This window comes from Gekko japonicus, unplaced genomic scaffold, assembly GCF_001447785.1.
Source record: "Gekko japonicus isolate JY-2015 unplaced genomic scaffold, Gekko_japonicus_V1.1 scaffold479, whole genome shotgun sequence".
NCBI lineage: Eukaryota > Metazoa > Chordata > Lepidosauria > Squamata > Gekkonidae > Gekko > Gekko japonicus.
Window position 1 is genome coordinate 1,046,601 of NW_015169185.1, and position 15,199 is coordinate 1,061,799.

The window sequence follows — 15,199 nt, forward strand, 5'->3', positions numbered from 1 at the left end:
TTTTTTCACTACCCCCAGATGGAGTCGAAGTCAGTCTCTTATCCAAAATGAATACAATCAGCCTTTTATACCTTTTAAGCTCAACACAACCACTCATCACAGACAGCTTGGGCTCCCCTTCCCTTGCCTTTACAGATCAGGGACGTTGGGATTTTCCTCCCAGGAGAAAGCACTTATTTACTCTGGGGACCACTGTCTCTGGCAATGCTGAATCCTTCATGCTGAGGGGTGGTGGCAGCAACTATGGCAGAGATGCTGCTCTTGGGCATGGGTGGCATCATGGGGAAGAAGCAAGGTGACAGGGTTGAAGCTGCTAATGATGGCGATGGCAGTTAGTGGGCTCACATCAGGTTCCCACATGACCTTTCCCTGCCACCAGAGCATTTGGATCTGCCACTCATGGTAGACAATGGTGATGAGGCAGCACTAGTGACTGCAGTGGAGGTACTGCAGGCACTGCCAGGCTCAGCCAGCCTCCTAGAATGGTAGAGGGGGAGGCAGCCCAGTGCAGTACCATGGTTTTCACTTCAGGAGACAAGGAGGAGACTAGCAGTAAGAGGTGCCCTAGATACAGTGATGGCAGGCACAGCTGATCTTGAGCACCACTGCTTTGGTGAGCAACACAGTATAGCACCTGAAGATGAATAGGTGGCACCAGTGCCCAGGAGCAGAGTGGAAGGAAAGGAGGCGATGGTTGCATCACCATTCCAGGTACTGTGGCCAGCCAGCACCACCACTAGCTCTCTCTCTCCTCTCCTCTTTCTCCACTGGGGCAGGCCAGCACACACCAGCCTTTAAAGAGGGCAATGCTCTAACTTGGCCTTCAGTCTCTGTGGTCTTTATCATAGAGACTAGGAGGCAAAATGCTAGACCTTTGTTTTAATGGTGGTCATTTTCCTCTCTCTGTTTTATTCAAGTAGGGAGATGGGGGAGGGTCATAACAGGAGATTACCTGCTGCCCCTGGGCAAATGGCAAGTCTACATTAACACTGACAGACTCAGATTTTTCCAGGGTGCTGACTTATCCCATTTTATGGGATACCTTTCAACTTGTTCAGTCTCAGGATGTGGACAGGATTCTTGGACGTTTGAGACATGGCACCTACTTTTCTGACCCTTCCCCTTCTGGATGTTTAAATCTGTCAGGAGGACTGGTGCACTGTGTCCAGGAAACAATAAATGCCTCCCGGTATAAATGGTTTTCCCTTTGTTGAAGCATCTAGTCCTAAAGAAACCTACTCTGGACCAAACTCTGGAAGACTGACATGGGGAAGGTGGCCCTATTAATTTTCCTGGACCTTTCAGCGGCTTTTGATACATTCAGACAGGGCTCTTTTTGTAGAAAAAGCCCAACAGGAACTCATTAGCATAATAGGCCACACTCCTGACCCAGGCCACAAAAATAGCACAACAGTGATATATTGCTGGATGTCACTTGTAATACAGGTACAGCAGAAGAAAGGCCTGATACGCTACTGGCCTGTTTATGGACCATTTTGACTCTGTTTGTCCAATGGATGTTGACAAGATTCTTGGATCTGTGAAGGGCATAACTTGTACCTTGGATCCTTGCCCATCCTGGCTGCTATAATCATATATGGACCTCATCAGAAAATCCTTAGTATCTATAATAAATCAGTCACTAACTCAGGGCACCATACCTCAACCACTTAAAGCGGTGGTATCTGTACACTACTTTTAAAAAATCCTTACAGAAAAATGATGTGGCCAATTGTTGCCCAGTCTCTAATCTGCCCTTTCTGGGCAAAGTGACTGAGACAGCAGTAGCAGTCCAACTCCTGGTCTTCTTGGATATCTCATCTGCTCTGTGCCCTTTTCAGTCTGGCTTCAGGCCAGGCTATGGGACATCTCTTCTAGCTTTAGCTGATGATCTCTGCCTGAATGTAGACAAAGGCAATGCCTCTCTGTTGCCTTTATTGGACTTATCTGTAGCCTTTGATACAGTAAACCATGCCATCTTGTTTCAGTTTGGTGTAGTGGTTAAGTGCAAGTTTGGTGTAGTGGTTAAGTGCATGGACTCTAATCTGGGAGAACCAGGTTTGATTCCCCACTCCTCCACTTGCAGCTGCTGGATGACCTTGGGCAAGCCATAGTTCTGGCACAGCTGTTCTTGAGAAAGAGCAGTTTCTGTCTGGGGGGCGGAATTCCCCCCGGTTTCGAGCCCCGATTCCCGCTCCCGCGGAATCGGGGCCCGGGGGAACCCCCACCCCCGTGTGTGCGCCAGCCGGAAGGGACGTCGCACGCTGGGGGCGGGGCCACGCCATTTGAGGGGGAAACTCTTTGTTTTCCCCTCAAATGGCATGGCCCCACCCAGCACGTCCCCGGCCGGCTCCCGGAGCAACAGGACGCTCCCCCGCCGGTAAGATTTTTCTATTTGGCAACCCTAAAGGGAAATGAGTTTGTAAGCCGCTCTGAAACTACTTTGGGTAGTGAAGGGTGGGGTATAAATCCAATCTCCTCTTCTTCCTTCCAAGATGGCGCCTTTCCTCCTTCCCCCCCCCCCCATCGCCAAGCCTCTGCTCTGGGCAGCATGCACCTCTTCCTTTCCCTCCCTCTGAATGCCCCAAAGAGCTTTGGGTGCCTCAGCTCTGCTTCCGCCGGCCCGCAAAGGTCAAGAGTACATGGCTACCACCCACACACCCCTCCTCTGACCTCCTCTTGACTCCCATTGAGTTCCCTAAAATCACCAGCCACAAAATGGTCGACGCCCCCCGGTGCTTTTCCTAATGGAAGTCGCCGGAGGGGAGGGAACTGCTGAGGCAGCCCAGCATTTTCCAAGCCTCCTGGGAGAAGCTGTTTGGAAGCCAGTGAAATCTCCCCCGCCCGGTTTGTGTGCTTAAGTAGCAGCCAAGGATGGTAGATGATCTATTCTCATTCATCCCCACCCCCAAGCGGCTTTGCCACCTCCCCGGTCTGCATGACTCCTCTGACTTTTCTGATGGGGACGGGGTACTTTAAGTGTTAAATCTGATGCACTAAAAAGGATTACTGCAGCCAACACTTCAATCTTTTGTTCTTGTTGCAACAAACTGAGATTTATTGAAGCATGCAACAAATGAAATTGGTTCTAGTCCCCTATACTTTAATATATAGTTATTGTCTTTAAGGTACTACAAGACTCCTTTCATTTCCATTTGGTTGTACCCTCCGCTGCAAAAAAGCCATCAGCTACCTGTAAGCAGGGGTGTTTTCCCCTTCATTGAGAGAAGCCTTTTTCCTAACAAAACTGATGAGCTGAATATGTATATGGTCTGAGATTGCAAGCACTGATGGGGTGGGGGAGGAAGCATAAAAGAATTGTGGACTGGCTAGCGAAACTCTGTTTGGAAATCCGCTCCTGTTGCTATGTCTGCTGACCGGGTTTGAATAAGAGAGGCTGAGCTGACACCCAGGAAGGGGGAGGAGATCCAGTGAGGGCACCATGAAACAGATCTAGGCTGCTCCCCTCCCACTTGCGGTCAAGAAAAAGGTTCCCACTGGACAGTTTTCACATCTCCTTTTGGGCCCTTTGCCCATAGAAATCCTCATCCAGGGCTTGATCCTTTTTAGCCTGTCAGCAGTGAAAGCAGTGAAGAAGGTGATAGTCTCTTAAAGGCGCAGCCTCATCGTGACATAATGACTGGTCTTGGGTTAGAGCCAGGTTATCTGTGCTTTGGGGTTTCCTTCTCCTTTTGTGCTTTCCCCATGGAGAAGCACAAATTGAGTCATTCAATGGAAATGGTCATGGCATTTAAGGTAACTCAGATGCAGCCACATAGCTAGGGGTTTGGGGGGGGAGGGGGCCCCGGGCAACAGGAGTCTGCTTGGCGCGCACCCACACAGCCCCCACTAGAGCCTTCCTCTGAGGCAAACCAGAATCCCAATGTTAATAGACACTAAGGCTCCTCAGAGGTCTAGCAAAGCTACCATGTTTTTTTCTTTTTAAGAAGAGCGGGGATCAAGCTTCCTCCCTCACTCCTTCCCTGAGCCGAGGATCTTTTCCGAAACCTGGCAGAAAATCCAACAGGAGGAGCGAACTGCTGCAATCTGACCAATGTGTATGTGACCCAGTGAACTACCAGTTGCTGCTGGGTCCTAAAGAGATACAAGTAAATATATAAGAGACCTCCCAGTTGACAATAGTCGAAGTCATAGAAACAACCAGGGAAACGTTTTGTATATAATGCAATAGATACTATACTGAAATTTTATACAAAGTGTAAATTAATTTTTAAGTGCTTGATTCATAAATTCATAGAAAATCACCTATTCGTTCATACATAAGAATCTCAATATTTATAAGCGAATCACAATACATTAAGAGAATCACAATACATTGATACATTAACTAAGCTTCCGGCTTGAGTCTTCGTTTCACTCCTAGACTTCCTCAGAGACCCTAATGGAAAATCCATTCCGCATTTTCTTTGCAACTCTACTTGTACTATAATGTATTTCAATGGAGCCCATGCAAGTCAATTGGTATTCCTGGCTCCCATTATTTTCAATAGACATTCAAGTGTATCCCATTGTTTCCAATTGGCAATCCTGTCCTTCCTTTTACTACATCCCATAATTCACTTGATTATTTAAGGTTGTCAAAGATATTACCATTGTGAGCTAGAAGTCTTAAGTATTTTCCCACTTATAGAAGGACTGCCCCATTGCCAGACATCACTCTCACCCCATCATTTCACCCAAAAAAACCTACTTGGCACTGCAAAAAATGGCATTGTCATTTCTTTTTAAAATAAAAAATATAACAATTATTTACTGATTCAGTGAAATAAAATAAATTTTCTTTTTAGACCAAAAAAAAAAATTACCTGCTGCCCGGGGGTGGAGGCTTGGTGGCTGAGAGGGGGAGGAGAAGGAGGAAAGGCACTGTCCTGGCAGGCGCTTGCTTGCTCTGGGGTCCAGGCCATGTGCTCCTTGGCGAGCGGGTGGACGCTGTGCTGCCAAAGCCAAACCAACCTTTCCAGGGGGCGGGCACAGGTTCCACGTGCTGCTGCCTGCTGGTGTGAGCAGGCGGGAGGTGCAGCAGAGCCTCAGACTGTAACCACGCGTGGGCGTGGCCAACTTGGAACGCAGCCAGAACGCCAATTCCTGCCACAAAATAGCCCTGCATTCAGACATGATACCATTTTGGACCACCTTTTGGAGTGGGAACTGGGAGTCATTGTTTTGTGGTGGTTCTGGTCCTACCTCAAAGGTTTTTTTCAGAGTGTGGTGCTAGGGGACTGCTGCTTGGCTTCTCGCTTCTGGGTCCCACAAGGTTCCAGCTTTTCCCTTATGTGAAGCCACTGGGAGACATCATCCACAGATCTGAGTTGAGTCACCACCAATATACATAGGACTCAGTTCTATCTCATTCTTCTAGCAGATCCCAGGGAGCTGTGGAAACTGTGAACAGGTGCCCGGAGGCCGTTTTGGGATGGATGATAGTTAACAAGCAAAATCCTAATTTTTAAAAAAGCACCAAAAGAAGAGGTGCTACTGGTAGGGGAAAGGCTTGACCCAGGAATTGGGATGTGTCCTGTTCTAGATGGAGTTGCACTTCCCATAAAACAGGAGGTTCATAGGTTTGGTGTGCTACTAGACCTGAGCCTCCTGTTGGATAAACTGGTGGCAGCAGTGGCCAGGGGTGCCTTTCACCAGCTTCAGCCCTTTCTGGGGAGAAAAGATCTTGATACTGTGGTGGATGCCCTGCAGTGTGCTATACATGCGGCTGCCCTTGAAGGCAGTCTGGAAACTGCAGTTGGTAAAAAAATTTCTGCAGCCAGAATGTTGACTGGGGTGTATCATAGGGACCATATCACTCCAGTCTTGCTCCATCTATACTAGCTCCCAATTTACCTCTGGCCCAGCTCAGGTGAGTTAGTATTGACCTTTAAAGCCTTATACAGCTTGGGGCCAACATAACTTAAGAACCACCTACTCCCATATTTACCTATCCAATCACTCCGGTCATCTTCAGAGGCCCTGGTTCGGGAGGCCCTGCCATCTGAGGCTAGATAGGTGGCAATCTGAGAAAGGGCTTTCTCAGTCATAACACAGAAACTTTGGATCTCCTTCCCCAGGAGACCCACCCTCTGGTGGGTGAAGACCTTTTGTTTTGTTTGGCATTGCCTCACAAACTCTTGTTAGCTTTCCTCCCAGTTTGTGTGTTAATATATTTTATTTTAAACTAAGAGTAAGGCCCGTTGTGGGAAGAAATACAATGAGCTCTAGAAGGAAGCTCCAGGTGAGTGTCCCGGCTGTGGCTGGTGGGGTGGCAGAGGGAAAGGAAAAACAGAGGGAGGCAAGCCATGTTTATTTCCTTCTGCTTAGCTATAAGGCAGGGCTGTCTCAAGTCATTTTGCTGCCCCAAGTTGGTAGTATGGGAGGACAGCCTCATGGTAACAAGTATGGTTCCCTCCACCCCTGACTTATGTTGATTTGGGGCTATGCAGTGGCAGCTAAGGTAGAAAACCACCTCCTCCTATGCCATGCCTCCTAGGTTCCAAGAGTCTGGAAAACAGTTCCGTAGCCAGTTACAGAGTTGCCAACTATGGGTTGGAAAATACCTGTAGATTTGAGGGGTAGAGCCCAGGGAGGGCAGGGTTTGGGGTGGAGAGGGACCTCAGCAGGGTATAATGCCATACAGTCCACTGGCCAAAGTAGCCATTGTCTCCAGGAGAACTGATCTTGGTCATCTGGACATCAGTTTTAATAGCTGGAGATCTCCAGGTGCCGCCTGGAGGTTGACTTATGTTAATTTGGGGCTATGCAGTGGAATCTAAGGTAGAAAAGCACCTCCTCCTAAGCCATGTTTTCTGGGTTCCAAGAGTCTGGAAAGTGGCTCCATAGCCAATTATATGGTTGGCCACTCTGGCTTGGGAAATACCTGTAGACTTGAGGGGTAGAGCCTGGTGAGGCCCTGGCGGCCCAGCAAGGCTGGGAGTGGGCCTCCCCCCCAGCAAAGCCCCACCGGCCCAGTGAGGGCGGCTGCAGGGCTCCCACCCCCCAGAGCCAGGGCCCGCCAGCCCAGCAAGGCTGGTCGTGGGCCTCCCTCCTCAGGAAGGCCCCACTGAGCCAGCGAGAGCAGGGCGGGCTGTACGGATTGGGGTCCCAGGGGGTGGCGGCTGTACCACACAGTTGGGCCAGGGCCAGGAGCGGTGGCAGCATGGGCCACATAGGGAGGAGGGCACCGCTCACCTCAGGCCTGACCGGCTTGTGAAACGGCATCTCTCACGGCCGTCGTCATCCTCCCATCATGGCCAGGGAGGTCTGCAGTGTATGGCCAGCACACGATGGGCCAGAAGGCAGGGTGAAACGGTGGCTGGTGGAGCAGGGCCTCTGCTGCTGTAAGTTTCTGCGGCAGCAGGATTCCCCGCTGAAAAAAGGCTCCAAACGGCTCTCCTGAGGCAAACGGCATGCTTTCTCCTCCACGGACAAACATCGTCATCTCTTCTCAGGTGAAGCTATGTTGTGAGGGGAATTTTGGCAGGAGCTGCCTTTGTGGGCAGGACTCAGGCGCACCTTCTGATGGGCAATTCAGGCAGCCAACTGAATTTGCCAAGCATAGAATGTTGCCATGCGAAAATGATTTTATATATAAGGACAGGATATTTTATATATATTTGTATTTTTCTCCCGCTGCTGCTTTGAAGTGGGCAACAGGAACCAGGGGAATGGTAAACCTATTCAACATATTGCTCACCTAATGATTAATCTCTTGGATTGATTCATTACCACTTTTGAAGGATTAGGGGTTGAACTGCTGGCATTTTCATAGCTATCAGGCCTTGTAACTTTGAGCAATACCACCCAAATTTGAGAAGAACATGACTTCATTATTACATGCTTAATTCTAGAAGTGAATTCTAGAAGCTGTTCAAAACCAGATTAATACTTACTGATCTTTCTGACCAGTAGGTAAAGATCATTACCACAAGAAGTGAAATGCCAGTCCCCAGTGCTCCAACACTGTCCTCAGTAGAAATCCTCAAAGTAAAAATAATGCATTGGGGTCCCCAGTAGGATTTTCTACTGAAAAGCACTAATGGAGATCTAGAGAGCAATGTCTTAATTAGCTAAAAAGATAATTGTCATGGTAAAGGGTAAAGAGCTATCTCTACATTCCATTCATGTCATATGCTTTGTAAATCTGGAGATAAGGATTTTCTTATTTAGGTGTATAATATTATATTTGCCTAATCTAATTTCTCAACAAATTCAGTACATCTGGGCCTGTTTGGTGTTTAAGTTGTAAACTGCTGGTTGGCAATTTGAACTCTTCCTGAAAATCTGAAAAGACTTTAAAAAGCCATTACCCTACATAAATTGTTCCAGAGAGGCTACCCATTTAATTGCCCATTGTTACCACATAAGTGGCTGGTAAAATACTATAATACTAACTATACTATCTGAGAAGGGAAAACAGCATTTCTGTTTTGAGAATCAATCAGTCAACCAAATGGACAGACCCTATAGAGCTTGACAAATTTTAAAATGCTTTCAATGAACAAAACTGACTTGGGAGGACTGAGTACATGGAGATGTTGCACAGGTATTCTCCTATCCCCCTTCTGACCTGTTGGCAATCTAAACTTTGGCTTGCAACACAGATACTGTAACTTTGTTATGTTTTATGTGCTGTTATTATATTGAGCATGCTTACAATATATCATATCTTGCTTTTTCTGGCTTTAACTGGCTAGCCAGCTGAAGCCCTTTGGGGGGGCAAAAAGATCTGGCCACTGTGGTAGCTTAAACAGACACAATGAGTATTGCTTCTAGGGGTCCCCTGAAACTTGGGGTGGCATTTGGGGGTCAAAGAGTAGTTCTGTTTCTTAATGAGTGGTACATTTAAGAAAATAACCATGGACAATGCTTGAAGGGCATCCATGGTTGTAAAGCAAGCATTGAAGTGATGCAAGACACCATGGACTCTGAGCAGGTGTTCTTTTGGATCTATTGAAGTTATGTCAGAAGTCATCTTTGGACTATTCTTTAGGAGTCAAATAGTACAGAAGTAATAAACTGTAGTTTGTTTTTCCAAACTGTAGTTTGGTTTTCAGTACTACAGACACCCAGTGTGAGACCTTTTAAGTATGTCTTAGGAGTTGGACACTCAGCATAGTCACAGAATCAAGGGAGCATCCATGATTATTCAGCCTTTGATTCTTATACAGTAATTCCAGATGCAATTTGAAACACTTGCTACAAAAGGCTGCAGCAATAATACCACTTACCTTTTTAATTCATGTTTAAATTCAACGGCCTGTGATGCATGGAAGAATAAAATCATTGCAGTTTCAAATCTGGTGGCAAAGTTCCACAAGAAATATGCCAAATACCCAGAGAAAAAGCCTTTTCTTTATGGAATAGCCTCACAGTGTCCAATTCCAATGCACACTTTTTATGGGGAATAAATACATACTCCACAAATTTTAATGCTCATTCATATTTTTATTCCAGTATCTTAAATATTTTTCTTCCAACTCCAGGAGGGGTAGGTAGGTGGAAGTCTGCTTTGCACTGTTACTGTTGGTGGTTTCATCCAGAGTATTCTATATCAGTCTACATTTTCAAGTTAGCATATACAGGGCTAGGTTTATTTGGATTAATCAGGAATGTAGACTTTGAACACTGAATTAAAGTTGAATAGTCACGCTGCAGGAGAGAAAAAATCTTAAAAGAAAGCCTGTAACCCAAAGTATTGGGGGTTTAAATGATGCACAGAAGAAAGCTAGCATTCCCTATGTATAACAAAAACACCAGTGATAATATTTTGAATTTATGAAGGACTTTATAAAGTTCTTTACATCCATTGTCTAGCTAGTAAATACAAAAATCATGGATCTTCCAGCAACATTTCAAGCAAAATGTTATATATATGGGGCCCCAAACTAGCTAAGGAGCTGCATGGAAGGGGAGAAGGCTCTAATCCTTCCACCCTTAATCTTGATACTGTTGCCTCCTATGATGGACCCCGGCTTATTCTTCACTGTGAGGCAGATTTTCCCACCAAAATGCTGTTCCCCACTCTGACTGAGCAGCCTCTTAGTAGCGTGTTTTAATAAAATTATTGTTGGGATTTGCAAATTCTCTCTCTATAGTCATGAAAGAATTAACTGTTTGTCTATGCATGACGGGCCACGATCATATGCACAATTAGACCCACCATAGGCGCGAATGCCAGCTGGATTTAAAGGGTGTAATCAGACAACAACATCTGGGAAGCACCCCACAGCCATTGGCAACCCGTTCTGCTCCACCGCAGAAGTGGAGTAAAAAGACACTGGGGGGGAATTCAGTAGTAAACGGGTTGCGGCAGGCCACGGACAAACTTTCCTGTGTCTGATTGCTCCAGCGCGCTCTTATGGCATCAAGGTGGTCTGATCAGGCCCTCCCAACTCCGTGCAGTTGTTTTCCCCCCCTTCACAGTATGCGCATAATCGCAAACTCCATAGGGAGCCCTCAGTGCGGAGATGCAATTCATCAATTCCTCGTTTAAGCACATTGGAAACAAATGGCCAAAAAAAAACCCGACTCACTCCTGGTTGTGTTTGATCACACAGTGGCGGGCTGTGCCCGCAGCTTCTAAGGACTGTGTGATTGCACAACTGTGGGTCAAATTCCTCCGGAGGAAATAACCTCGCTTCCCCCCCCCCATTTTTTCTGGAGCATGTGACTGCGACCTTGATGTCCTAGCTAGTTTAAGTTAGGGACCCAATGGTAGAGCCTACATATATTTGCCACCAGAGCAAGGTGACAAAATACATAATTAGTTAGCATTGGGATTCTCCAACTGGGTAATCCATACCTTGGAGGTTGACTAGAGAGTAAGCATTGGGTTTCAGTTTTATTGCTCTTTGTCTCTTCTCTAGTTTGTTCTCACACAAGGTTTAGAAATGCCTGAGTAAAGGTTAGAGCAACTAGTCAGGTTGTTTATCCTGTATTGTTTTCTTTCTTTAATCTCCCAGTTTACCCTCCCACTCATTAGAAAGTAAAGTTTATCTTTTAAAGTGTTGTGCTACATTATTCACTCTGCATAATTAGAATTCCTAACAATTATACTTTCTGAGTGTCCCACCCTGTGATAGAGAAGTTATATGGTTTTTACACATGCCATAAATTTATTGTAGCTAAGCAGGAGCCCTCTTATAAATCCCTTTGGAAATGGCACTTGGCATGAAGTAAAGTTCAAACAAGAATGTTGATTTTATTGAACAGGCACAGTTGGGTTAGGAATACAGAAGGGAACAAGAAGCTGAGGTAACTGTTGCTGTTTATATAAATTATAATATTTTGAACAGGCAACAGAGTATAATTGAAGCTTATATTCTTAGATATTCAGTTCTTAACTATGAGAGGTTTGTTTGTCTTGGAGATTTCTTTTAGCAACAATGTGCCTTAATAAAGTTTCGTATAACTATCTGCGTTTAATGGAAATCAGTACTTTCTTCCTGTATTTAAATACTTCCTTTGTGGGATTACAACTTTCCTTTCTCTCTCTTTTTTTAAATAAATTTTTATTAAGTTTTTAAAATACAGAGGGGTGAGGAAGGGAAAAGGGGGAAGGGAAGGGGGAAGGGCAAAAGCAATAATTTCCTGCATGTAACTTTCCTCTAATTGCAATTTCATGTTATACACAGACAAACTACGAGATTTAAAAGTTCATAAAGTCTTCTTAATATTATACTATTAAAAAGTTCATATCTTTGTATTTCTCTCTTATTAAATTATAGAATGGAGTCCATAGTCCAACAAAGTCTTCTTCGATTTGCCCTTTTAGCATCGAGGACAATTTATCCATTTCCGCACTTTCCATAATCTTCACTATTAAATCATGTTCTGAAGGTGTTGATGGAAGTTTCCTATAAGTTTCCAATAAGATTCTTGCTGCAGTTACTACATAAATTATTAAAATATCTTTGATTTTTGTCAACATTCTCTGGTATATAAGAATAATTCTGGTTGAAAAGGTACTGAAATCTGCAAAACTGTCTGTATCAGAATATGTACCATAACCCAAAACCTATGCACTATATCACGTCCACCACATATGATAAAACATACCCACATGTTTTTTATATTTCCAACAATTATTTTATCTATTTTTATACATTTTAGCTAGTCTGTCTGGTGTTAAATACCATCTACAGAACATCTTATACAAGTTCTCTTTAAATGCCACCGACTTTGTTATTTTCACATTCACTTCCATAGTTTAAAAAAGGTAAAGGATCCCTTGCTCGAAAGCCAGTTGAATCTGACTCTAGGGTTGTGGTGCTCATCTCCGTTTCAAAGCCGAAGAGCCAGCACTGTCTGAAGACATTTCCGGGGTCATGTGGCCGGCATGACTAAACACCAAGGCACACGGAATGCTGTTACTTTCCCACTGAAGTGGTACCTATTTATCTACTTGCAATTTCTTGCTTTCGAACTGCTAGGTTGGCAGGAGCATTTTGCATAGTTTACTCCACTATATATCAATGTTATAACCCAGATTTTGCATCCATTTCACCATACAGTCTTTAACTACTTCATCTTCCATTTTCATTTGTATTAAGAATACATACATTTTCTTAATCATCTTATCATTAGATGTACACAACAACTTCTCAAATATCCTTTATTCAGAATAAAAACCAACTTTTCTATCTTTAGTGTATCTTGATTCAATTTGGGCCCTTGTCCACCAGTCCAAGCTAATCCCTTGCTTTATTAATTCTTCTTTTGTTTTTAAAAGTCCTTTATCATCTAAGAGATGTTCATACCTAAAGATTCTGTCTGAGGGGATTAAATTTGGTTGTGAAAAGGCTTCCAGTGGTGAGACCCATCTTGGAATTTTAGAATATACCAAAGATAGGATTTCTCCCCCCCCCCAAGTTGTTAATAGGGAATTTCTTATCAGATGATTTTTAAAATATTTATGCCCAGCCGCTTTCCCATACCAAACAAAAGCATGCCACCCTAACTTTAAATCATGTCCCTCTAGGGCTAAAAGTCTTTAATTATCCAGTGAAATTCTGTCTCTCATCCATACCAGGCAGGCCACTCTATAATATGCCTTCCAGTCCGGTAGAGCAAAACCCGCATTTTCTTTAAAATCTTGTAAAACTTTCAGTCTAATTATTGTCCTTTTCCCTTGTGAAATGAATTTAGATATTTGTTTATTCATATCTTCTAAAAAAGAGTGACTAGTACAAACAGGTATAATCTTTAGAACATAAGAACATATGGGAAGCCAATGTTGGATCAGCCCAATGGTCCATTTAGTCCAACACTCTGTCACACAGTGGCCAAAAATACCAGGTGCCATCAGGAGGTCCACCAGTGGTTCCAGGACACTAGAAGCCCTCCCACTGCTGCCCCCCCAGCACCGAGAATACAGAGCATCACTTGCCCCATCCTGAGAGTTCCTATCTATACCTTGTGGCTAATAGCCACTGATGAACTTCTGTTCCATATGCTTATCTAATTCCCTCTTGAAGCTGTCCATGCTTGTAACCGCCACCACCTCCTGTGGCAGTGAATTCCATGTGTTAATCACTCTTTGTGTGAAGAAGTACTTCCTTTTATCTGTTCTAACCCGACTGCTGAGCAATTTCATTGAGTGCCCACGAGTTCTTGTATGGAGAGAAAGGGAGAAAAGTACTTCTTTCTCAACCTGCTCTATCCCATGCATAATCTTATAAATTTCGATCATGTCACCTCTCAGCTGTCGTTTCTCCAAGCTAAAGAGCCCCAAGCGTTTTAACCTTTCTTCATAGGGAAAGTGTTCCAACCCTTTTAATATTCGAGTTGCCCTTTTCTGCACTTTTCCCAATGCCTTTTTGAGGTGTGGTGACCAGAACTGCACACAATATTCCAAATGAGGTCGCACCATTGATTTATACAGTGGCTTATTTGTTTTCAATTCCCTTCCTAATAATCCCCAGCATAGCATTGGCCTTTTTTATTGCAGTCGCACACTGTCTAGACATTTTCATTGAGTTATCTACTACAACTCCAAGATCGCTTTCTTGGTCAGTCTCTGCCAGTTCGGACCCCATCAACGTGTATTTATATTTAGGATTTTTGGCTCCAATGTGCATCACTTTGCACTTGGTCACATTGAACCCCATTTGTCACATTGACGCCCACTCGCCCATCCTCGACAGATCCCTTTGGAATGCCTCACAATCCTCCCTGGTTCTCACCACCCTGAACAACTTCGTGTCATCTGCAGATTTAGCCACCTCACTGCTTACTCCCAACTCCATATCATGAATAAACAAGTTAAAAAGCATTGGACCGAGTACTGATCCCTGTAGTACCCCACTTCTTACCACCCTCCACTGTGAAAATTTTCCATTTATACTCACTCTCTGTTTCCTATTAATTAGCCAGTTTTTGATCCACAAGAGGACTTGTCCTTTTATCCCGTGACTATTGAGCTTACTTAGGATGAGGAAGTTTATCAAAAGCTTTCTGGAAGTCAAGGTAAACAACATCTATTGGGTCCCCCTTGTCCACATGTTTGTTCACCCCCTCAAAGAACACTAACAGGTTAGTGAGACAAGATCTTCCCTTACAGAACCCATGCTGAGTCTGCCTCAATAGCTTTTATTCATCAATGTGCCTACTAATTCTTTCCTTAATAACAGTTTCCACCAACTTACCCGGTATCAACATCAGACTGACTGGCCTATAATTTCCTGGATCTCCTCTGGAACCCTTTTTAAAGATGGGAGTGACATTAGCTACCTTCCAATCCTTGTAGACATCTGCATTTAGTTTCTTCAGTTGCTTAAATATTTTTCTTCTCTTCTCTGGTGAATTTAGGCCATTGATGTTAGTTGAAAATATTTTTATTGTTGTTCCATCCATTACATGTGTCCTTTATTACTACCTTCCTTATTTCTTCTTGTCTTCCTTTGAGCTTTTGATTCCAGATTTGGTTTCTCTGCTGATTCAAGTTCAAGTTCTTCCTCAAATGCAGTTGAATACTCCTGTGTCGAGCCATCTCCTTTCTCTGATATAATTGCACTCTTCTCCTTTTTCTCTCTTGAGGAGTCTAAGACCATTTCCCTTTTCACACAAACTAGGGGGGTCCCTTCTGAGTTGAACCCACTGAATAATGGGAAGAAATATCTGTCAGCTATGCTGCCATGGGGGTGAGGAGGTTGGTTGTTTTCTAATTGCCTTTGCATTCCTTCTGTGCTTC